This window comes from Furipterus horrens, unplaced genomic scaffold (genome assembly GCF_987537825.1).
Source record: "Furipterus horrens unplaced genomic scaffold, mFurHor1.1.pri manual_scaffold_1, whole genome shotgun sequence".
NCBI lineage: Eukaryota > Metazoa > Chordata > Mammalia > Chiroptera > Furipteridae > Furipterus > Furipterus horrens.
The window spans coordinates 60,967,312-60,977,090 of record NW_028327171.1 but is presented as its reverse complement, the minus strand read 5'-3'; the positions used below and the strand labels follow the sequence as shown (position 1 = coordinate 60,977,090).

The 9,779-nt window shown below is 36.4% G+C and overlaps 1 long non-coding RNA gene across 1 annotated transcript; it reads left to right on the top strand.

Moving 5' to 3' along the window:
- The first annotated feature begins 4,232 nt into the window (after positions 1 to 4,232).
- On the top strand, positions 4,233 to 9,088 carry LOC150021199 (uncharacterized). The gene is made up of 3 exons (XR_016512706.1): positions 4,233 to 4,285; positions 6,348 to 6,517; positions 8,720 to 9,088. It is a non-coding gene; the product is annotated as an uncharacterized LOC150021199 (long non-coding RNA).
- The last annotated feature ends 691 nt before the right edge of the window (positions 9,089 to 9,779 follow it).

Sequence of the window (9,779 nt, the reverse complement as noted above, 5' to 3'; positions counted from 1 at the left end):
GACTCATGGACATGGACAATGGGGAGGGATATGATTGTGGGAGAAGGGGTGGGCTGGGTGGAGGAGAGCAATGGGGGAAAAATGGGACAACTGTAATTGAAAAACCAAAAAATAAAATTAAAAAACAAAAAAACAAAAGAAGTGTGGTACACTTACATGATGGAATACTATATAGCAGAAAGAAAGAAGGAACTTCTGCCGTTTACAACATGGATGGCACTAGAGAGAATTATGCTGAGCGAAATAAGCCAGGCAATGAAAGAAAAATACCATATGAAATCACCTAATACAGGAGACTAAGGAACAACACAAACAAATGAACTAAATTGAACAAGCAACAGAATAACAGTTATCGGGGGGAGCGGGGTGGGAGAGAAGGGGGATAAGTAAAGGAAGGGTTTAGTCAAAGAACATGTATAAATGACTTATGGACATCGACAACAGGGGGGGATATGACTGTGGAAGAAGGGGTGGGCTGGGTTGTGGGGAGCAATGGGGGGAAAATGGGACAACTGTAATTGAAAAACAATAATAAAAAATGGGAAAAAAGGTGCAAAATTATTTATTATGCTAGCATTGTGTAAAAAAGGGAAGAAAATGCATACACACAGATACACATATGTGTTAATGCAAATTATATATTTAAATACAAAAAGGTGTCTACAGAGGCTGTCTCTGGGGAAGAGATGAGTGGAAGGGATATTTATTTATGTTCTCCCACTCACATCTCCTCTTATGCTTTCTTTGACTTTTAAAACCATATTAATATATTTTAAAATTAAAAAATGAACTATTTGCTAGTTCTAATTGTTTCCTATCTTACTTCCTTTTCTCAGTCAATCTTAACATGGGAGGAAGGAAGGAAGCAAAAGATGGAAGGAAAAAAAGAAAAAAGGAAGGAAGGAAAGAAGGAAGGAAGGAAGGAAGGAAGGAAGGAAGGAAGGAAGGATCTCTGGATCTCTCCTATTCTTACCACTCAGGGAAAATCATCGTTAATGTTTTGGGTTAATATTTTGGTATATTGATATTAACATCCAGTGTTTTTTTTCTCTGCATAAATGTTTTTTTGCCTTTTAAAGTTAAAAGTATGGTATCACATTGCATATATGCTATATCTCCTGCTTTTGTCACTTAATGTGTCACAGTTTTTCATGTCACTCAATATTCTTCGGCAACGTGTTGTTTAATGCTGTATTCTACTTCTGTCCTCTTTACATATCCAAGGAACTTTTGCTCTGAAAATCCTCCCATGGATGAGGACAAGAGTTTGCTAGGTAGGTTATAATGGAGGTGCCTCCCAGGGCAGCTCATACCCACCCCACTGAATTCCTCTCCATGCCCGCCTTACACATGCCAGAGTAACTTCTTCAGATGCACTCAGTAGATATAAATAGTACAGTATTTTATTACTTTTTTTTTTTTTTACAGTGGTTAAATTTCATGGCTTTTACAATTTTTTTGCCCGGGAGCCTCATAACATCAGATGCTTCTAAATATGGAGATACTTCCTCACAGCCCTTTACTCATTGGAAAAGTGCCTGAGACACTGTGATGAAATTGAGCAACTTTCTACAATTTCCTCAGTGTAAAGTGATTCAAATATTTTGTAATGATAAACTAATTGGGGGATAATCACACCATCATAATTAAATGGACTTAAATCATCTAAAGACAAATTGTGTTTTCATGCATTTAGGTCTTTGTTATGCAATATTATTCTATTGTGTTGGCCAAAAAAATTCCTTTGTTTTTTTCCTGTAAGATGGCTCAAGTAGCTCTTAGTTGTCTAACTTCATCTGAAACAATTTTGTTAGATTGTATTGGTACAGTTGTCAGATCAGTATGCATTAAAAAAAAGTCAAAACTGGCAAAATTTTGCATAGTCATTTTAATATTGAAAATAGGAGAAAATATGCAATATTTTTGACATACTATGCTTTATTATTTCTGGAAAGGTAAAAACACAACTGAAATGCAATGAAAGATCTTTTCAGTGAATGGAGAAGGTACTGTGACAGATTGAACATGTTAAAAGTGGTTTGCAAAGTTTTATGCTGGAGATTTGCTGGACAAGCTCCATGGTTGGGTAGACCAGTTGAATTTGATAGCAATCAGATCAAGACCTTAATCAAGAACAATCAATGTTATACCATGCAGGAAATAGCCAACATAGTCAAAATACCCAAATCAATAAAGTTATTGGTGAAAATGAAAAACTGGCCAACCCAATACCATGTCTCAGAAACATTATACATACACATACAAAATCTTAGAGGAAATACCTCTGATCATAACAGACATGACTATATGCTAAATGACTTGGTCATTGTTATAGGTAGCCCAAGAAAAAAATAGCTGACAGGCAATATTCAAGTGTAGGAAAAGTCAAGGAAAAGGGACATATATAATCATTTTTACACTGAAAAGATGTCAAAGGGAAAAAAGCCAGTTGGTGAATCATTCAGTCTTCCAGAACACATGTATTCATCAGCAGAGCCCCAGGACAAACCTACTGATGATGATAAATATTTCTTAATGGTATGTTTGCATTTTCCAAAAACTACGTTAATTATTTTCATGTTACTTGGGACAGGAGGAATCAGACACTGATGGAACTGGCTTATACTAACTAAAATCACAAGAGCCTGATCGATAAAATCAATTGTAAATGAACTAATTTGGTGTGGGAATAAAAAAAGAACTATTAGGAAGTCTGGAACACTTATATTCTCAGGTCGGTATTTTCTCTCATGTGTGGGGAAGTCTGCCTGGAAAATCAAATAACTATTGACAAGTTGCTTGGTAAAAACAAAGTCAGAATAAAGGGAAGGTGAAATGATTTGAATAAAATGTCTATGTCTTTTTCAAGGCTCAGACTATGTATATTCAGTGGAATTTTAAAACTTCTCTTTTAAAATATATTCTGGTGATAATGCTCAAGTCCCCATATAAAATTTCATCTCTGAATTATATTTTAAAGGTCATTTGTTGCTGATTTATTTACTAGAGCCAACTATTTTGGTCTGAATTTTGTTTGGTGTGGCTTGACACTAATTTCTTTTATAGCAAAGTCCTATCAGTACAATTAAGAGAGGTTTTCCTCATAATATTTTTCTATCAGCTTTCACTTCTGTCTTTAAACACTGCTATCTACTTCCCCTGCCAGTGACCTTTATCTTTATGTCATTTGGATCATTATGCCACAGACTGGATGCTTTGGAAACGATGCAATATAGCACAGTAATGTAATTGCAATGTGTTAGTTCTATTTTGCTGTCACTTAACCACTTTAACACTTCACTAAAAACAAGTTGGGAACTGAAGGACAGGATTTCTGCCTTGTAGATCCTCCACCAATGTTTCTGATGATAATAATCAAGTTAAGGATGGATACTGAACAAACTAACTTCCCATATTCTCTCTAAATAGAATTTGAGAGTTCAATGTCATGGTTGAATTTATTAACAATATTAGATTTATCAGGAACAAGATAGCATGTTCCTTCTTTTGATCTTTATATCCTTAACATTTCTCACAGTGGCTGGTAAAGAACAAGTGTTGGGAGACAATTCTCCATGCTTTTCTCACATTACACAAATCTTCTAAGTAGAGGCACTGACTGCTTTTGTTCTGGACTGTTTTTCAAGGATGCCTGTATAGCAAACTGCTTTGGAAGAGTGAGGAAGTGTCTTTCTCAACAGCAATAAGCAGGTGTGCTTACTGTTCAGTATAAAAGCCCTGGCTTCCTCAGGTTCACTGTTCCTCTCAGATGCTGACGCTGGCTACTGCTACTTCTGTAAGCATTGAAGTCTTGTCTCTGACTCAGGAGACTCAAGACTTCTGCCAGCTTCAGCAAAACTGTAACAAACTAACTTGAAAGTAGATTAAATCTCATACTTCACTTCCCGAAAGTAAGTACTCAAAAAAAAAAAAAAAAGTTTGTTAAATGAGTAATTTTCAAAATGTGTAGTGGACTTATTATTCTTCTGGCTAATCAATGCTTACCTGTACAAAAAGCCCCCAAACTTCTCTTGGCTAAAAGCTATTTCACAATATATTTTCATTAAAGTACCAGTGTGTGTCAGTCAGCTGGTGTTTATTTTAGATATCAGTGTTGACTTAAAAATGCTGGCAGCAGTCTGTTTGGACTCGATTAAACATTGAGTTGTATGATGGGAACCAATTATTTATTTAAGCATTACCTCGTCTTATAGGAACTACAGACCTTGGGTAGTTTCTACTTGCTTCTGCATCAGTGTCCCTGATGGATGAGGCCAGAGTTTTGGTACACAGAGCTGAAATTTTATTTCTTTTTCTAAAAATAACAACAAATTTCCTTCAGAATGACATTTTCATCTGGAACGTAAAATACTGACTTTGGCATTTATTTTTCCACTTGCTGCAGAGGTGAATTTGCTTTTCTCTCCTTTTTAAAATGTCTGGCCAATCTGAGTCTGGAAACCTTTTACCAAAAGGAAGCACCCCACTCTTTTTGCATGGAAGATGGCCAAGCAGCCACCTGTTCCCCTCTTGTTAATTGTGACTCCAAGAGTCCGGGCAGAGGACTGGTGCCAGGCAGCTGGGAATCTGGGGAGAAAAATGTTTTCCAAGATAAACAAGTGATTTAAGATCAATCATCATTCATGATTATCTTAGAAACTATATGATATGTCCGGAGGCAAAAAGTGCTAGGATCCAGGAGACACAGGTTTGCTTCTAAACTTGCCTCTTTTTCTGTGGTCCTGGGCAAATCATCTGATTTCTGAATCTTCGTTTTCTCACTTATAAAATAGTAACAATGATACCTGCTCTTCCTGTTTCATAACATTGTTTTGAGCATCAAATGAAATAGCTCAATTCTGAGCAGTAAATATAACAATCTGATAGCTCTTTTTTCAACATTTTGGTTATAAATTTAGAAGGGCCTTGAAGACGGTCAAGTTCTACATAAATGGAGGTATTATTAGTAAGCAATATAACTACCATATTCTTTTTGAGTTTTTGCTTTTTCATCTTTTTTTTTTTTACACTGAGGAAAATGTTACCCTGAAAATCGAGTGAATAGTTGGCAGCCGTCCGTCTCGAGAGACGATGGTGTAGCTTCTTAAGAGTCTATCTGCACCGCCGAGAATGGCTGTGCAGTCCGACTCGGGAGTGACACGGTATCTGTCTCCTCCCGTGTTAAATCGACATCTTGCGATGACGCTGGAGTGTCCTCTCCAGTGAAGCTGAAGCTACAGAGCCTGGGCAGGGTGATATGGAGGGTCTGCTGTTGCCCATGCAACAGACCCCCCCTCTCTTCGCAGCTGAAGGGTCCAAGGGAAAGACGGAGTCAATACAGCTTGGCTTCAGGTGCGCCGCAGGAGTTGCCGGTGTTGACTACAACGTCAAACCGCCTTAGGGACTCCGGCTCCGGATTTTCTGTCGGGGTTTACTCCCTTAGCCTTTCCCCTGAAGAGGTATGCCGCAAGGCAGCGGAGGTTTTTTGGAGTCAGAGTTTTCCTTCTCTGATGTGCCCTGACTGGAAGATCGAACCAGCGACACTTAGCTCTCAGGCCGACGCTCAATCCACTGAGCCAAACCAGCCAGGGTCAATCGAGTGAATACATCCTTGAATACTACAATTGAAATATTTCATGATTAAAATATTTAAATTATGGCAACACTGACATGGTTTTTAGACACATTTATGTGACAAGCCAAATCACAGCAATAAAAAGCTAATTAAATCAACATTTGATAAAAAACATAGAAATTGTAATTTCTTTCCATCTCATTGATTTTCTAAAAAGAATTAAAACTTGAGCAACTACCTTTGACCTAATCTGCCCCAGTAAGTTCCTAAAAATGATAAAGAATGACGGTCTAACAGCTTGTTGATATCTGTCATGAATCAGCTCTCTGGGTGTCACAGAAAGAGTTTTCCAAATTCTGAGACAAGAAACTGATTACACAGGGAGCTGGTGTTTGTGGTAGCAAGTCACCTTACTATGATGAAAAGTTGTGTGTTTTGCCACAGAACAGGAGAAAAAGAGTTAACACAATATTCATTTTTTAGTTTTTATTGTATGGCATTACCATATAATATTAAGACCAGTTTCATGGAAATATGGAATAAAATGTATAAATATATATTCATAGAGATATTTATAAATGTGACAGAAGGAATAAATACTTCTTTTTATACTTAAATAACAACATAAACTAGTTCATTTCCTTTTGATTTTAACAGTCACTCCTAAATACATTTGTCCTAACATAAAATTTTGATGATATTGAGGAAAGTAGAAAAGAAACAACCTCCAGCGAAGCATTTTTAAAACTTCTTCAAATTTCCTATTTTACAGTGGTGAATTATTTATGTGAAGATATTGTAATTCACTTGCAACTTGCTGTTGAAAGATATCTTTATAGTACTGAGGCTGCTGTATACTTTATGTATTGAAGATATGATGATTCCCTAAAATACTCAGTGAATAATACTGTGTCTCCAGTTCCATCCATGCTATCGTAAAAGGTAGGAATTCCATCTTTCTTTTTGCTGCGTAATATTCTATTGTGTAGATGTACCACAGTTTTTTAATCCACTCATCTGCTGATGGGCACTTAGGATGTTTTCAAATCTTGGCTATGGAACATGGAGGTGCATAAATTCTTTTGAACTGGTGTTTCAGAATTCTTCGAGTATATTCTCAACAGTGAAATCATTGGGTCAAAAGGAAGTTCCATTTTTAATTTTTAAGGAAACTTCATACCGTTTCCCACAGTGGCTGCACCAGTCTGCATTCTCACCAACAGTGCACTAGGGTTCCCTTTACTCCCCATCCTTGCCAGCACTTGTTGTTTATTGATTTATTAATGATAGCCATTCTGACAGGTGTGAGGTGCGATCTCACTGTGGTTTTAATTTGCATCTATCTGATGGCTAGTGATGTTGAGCATCTTTTCATATGTATGTGGGCCATTTATATGTCCTCCTTGGAGAAGTGTCTATTCAAGTCCTTCGTCCATTTTTAATTGGATTATTTGTCTTTCTGGTATGGAGTTGTATAAGTTCATTTATTTTGGAGATTAAACCCTTGCCCAATATATCATTGGCATATATGTTCTCCCATACAGTTGACTCCCTTTTCATTTTGATGATGGTTTCTTTAGCTGTGCAGAAGCTTTTTAATTTGATATAATCCCATTTGTTTATGTTTTTCCTTTATTACCATTGCCCTAGGAGATATACCAGTAAAGATATTGCTACGTGAGTCATCTAAAATTGTACTGCCTGTGTTTTCCAAGGATTTTTATGGTATCGCGACTTCGATTTAAGTCTTATATCCATTTTGAGTTTATTCCGGTGTATGATGTAAGATGGTGGTCTAGTTTCATTTTTTTCCATGTACATGTCCAGTTCTCCCAACACCATTTGTTGAGGAGACTGTCTTCTCTCCATTGCATGCTCTTGGCTCCTTTGTCAAACATTAATTGACCAAAGAGACATAGGTTTATTTCTGGGCTCTCTATTTTGTTCCATTGATCTATGTATCTATTTTTTATGCCAGAACCAGACTGTTTTGATTACAGTGGCCTGTAGTATAGTTTGATATCAGGTATTGTGGTTCTTCCAACTTTGTTCTTTTTTTCTCAATATTGATGAGGCTAATCAGGGTCTTTTTGGTTTCACATAAATTTTTGGAATTTTTATTCTAGATCTGTGAATATGAAATTGGTATCTTCATAGGAATTGCACTGAATCTGTAGATTGCTTTGGGTAGTATGGACATTTCATAGTATGTGCTTCCAGTTATTTGTAGCTTCCTCAATTTCTTCAGTGCACTATAGTTTTCTGGGTACACATCTTTTATATCCTTGGTTAAATTTATTCCTAGGTAATTTTTGTTGCTGTTGTTGCAATAGTAAATGAAATTGTTTTCTTAGTTTCTCCTTCTGATAGTTCATTATTGGCATATAAAAATGCCACTGATTTCTGAATATTGACTTTGTATCCTGCTACTTTGCCATATTCATTTACTAGGTTGAGTAGTTTTTTGCTCAAGCCTACAGGGTTTTCTGTGTATAATATTTCTCGGCATATAGTGGTTCATAGTAATTTCTTACAATCCTTTGTATACCTAAGGTATTAGTTCTTATTTCTCCCCTTTCATTTTTTTATTTTATTTATTTGGGACCTCTCTCTTTTCTTCTTGACAACTCTGGTTAAAGATTTGTCAATCTTGTTTATCTTTTCAAAGAACCACCTTTGGATTTGTTGATCTTTTGATTTTTTTTTTAGTCTCTATGTCATTATGTCTGCTCTGATCTTGATTATTTCCTTCCTTCCACTTGCTCTGGGCTTTGTTTGTTGTTGTTTTTCTAGTTCTTTCAGATGTAGATTTATGTTTTTTATTTGAAGTTTTTCTGCCTTTTCCAGGTAGGCCTGTAGTGTTATGAACTTCCCTCTCAGCACTGCATTTGCTGTGTCCCATGGGTTTTGGGTTGTTTTGTGCTCATTTTTATTTTTTCCAGGTACTTTTTGATTTCTTCTTTGATCTCATTGTTAACCCATTCATTATTTAATATCATGTTATTTAGACTTCATGTATCAGGTTGGTGCGAAAGTAATGTCCAACTTTTTAAAAAGGAAGTTTTAGATAATATTTATTAAATTTGTGCTGCTTCTTATAATTTTTTGATGTCAAAGTGAGTAATTTATACCTTATTTTTTCAGATTGTCGAAGTATTGTTCATAATCATCCGTAATATTTGCACCCATGTTCATTCCATCTAAAGACCACACTAGAAATGTTTTACTCTATGAGTTTCATAAAGGTACCAATGCAAGTTCAGCAGCAAAGTCTATTCAGAGCACTTATGGGGATGATGCAGTGACTGAAAGAAGTTGCAGGAGGTGGTTTTCCCATTTCCGAAGTGGGAATTTTAGTTTGAGAAATGAGCCAAAAGAGGGTCATTCAAAAAAACTTGATTCTGAAGTGTTAGAAGCTGTTGTCGCAGAAAACCCCACCATTACCTCTAGGGAACTTGCAGAACAATTTAACATAGCCCATACAACCATGCTACGCCAACTGAAAAGGATCGGAAAGGTAGTTGGAAAATGGGTCAAACACGAATTGCCTCCAGAGAATCTGCAACAGTGTGTTGCTTGTTATGAATCATTGCTTTTGTGACACCTTTAGGCACCATTTTTAAGTAGGCTTGTTACAGATGCGAAGAAGTGGATCCTTTACCATAACATTAAACACTGCCGATCATGGATCAGTAGAGGAGGAAGAAGAGTTCAACAACCAAGAAGAGGACTTCATCCAAAGAAGATCATGTTGAGTGTATGGTGGGATATGGAAGGAATTGTCCATTACAAACTGTTAGGCAAAAATCAGACAATTACTGCTAATCTTTACTGTAAACAATTTCATCATTTGAAAGCAGCTTTGAACCAAAAGCGACCCACTCTCCTTAGTCAACAGAAAAGGTGTCATCTTCCATCATGATAATGCTCGTCCTCACACAGCTTGACTCACCAAAATTTTCCTGGAAGAGCTTGGTTGGGAAATATTGCTTCATCCTCCATATTCTCCTGACCTTGCTCCTTCTGATTATCACTTGTTTCAGGGACTACAGAACCGTTTTGATGGTCTTAGGTTGACATCAAGAGAAGAAGTTGAAAATGAGTTGGATTCATATTTTGCTTCAAAACCTAAAGAATTTTACAAGCATGGCATTTATAAGCTAGTTGACAGATGGAATGAGGTTCTAGAAAGCAAAGAGGTTAT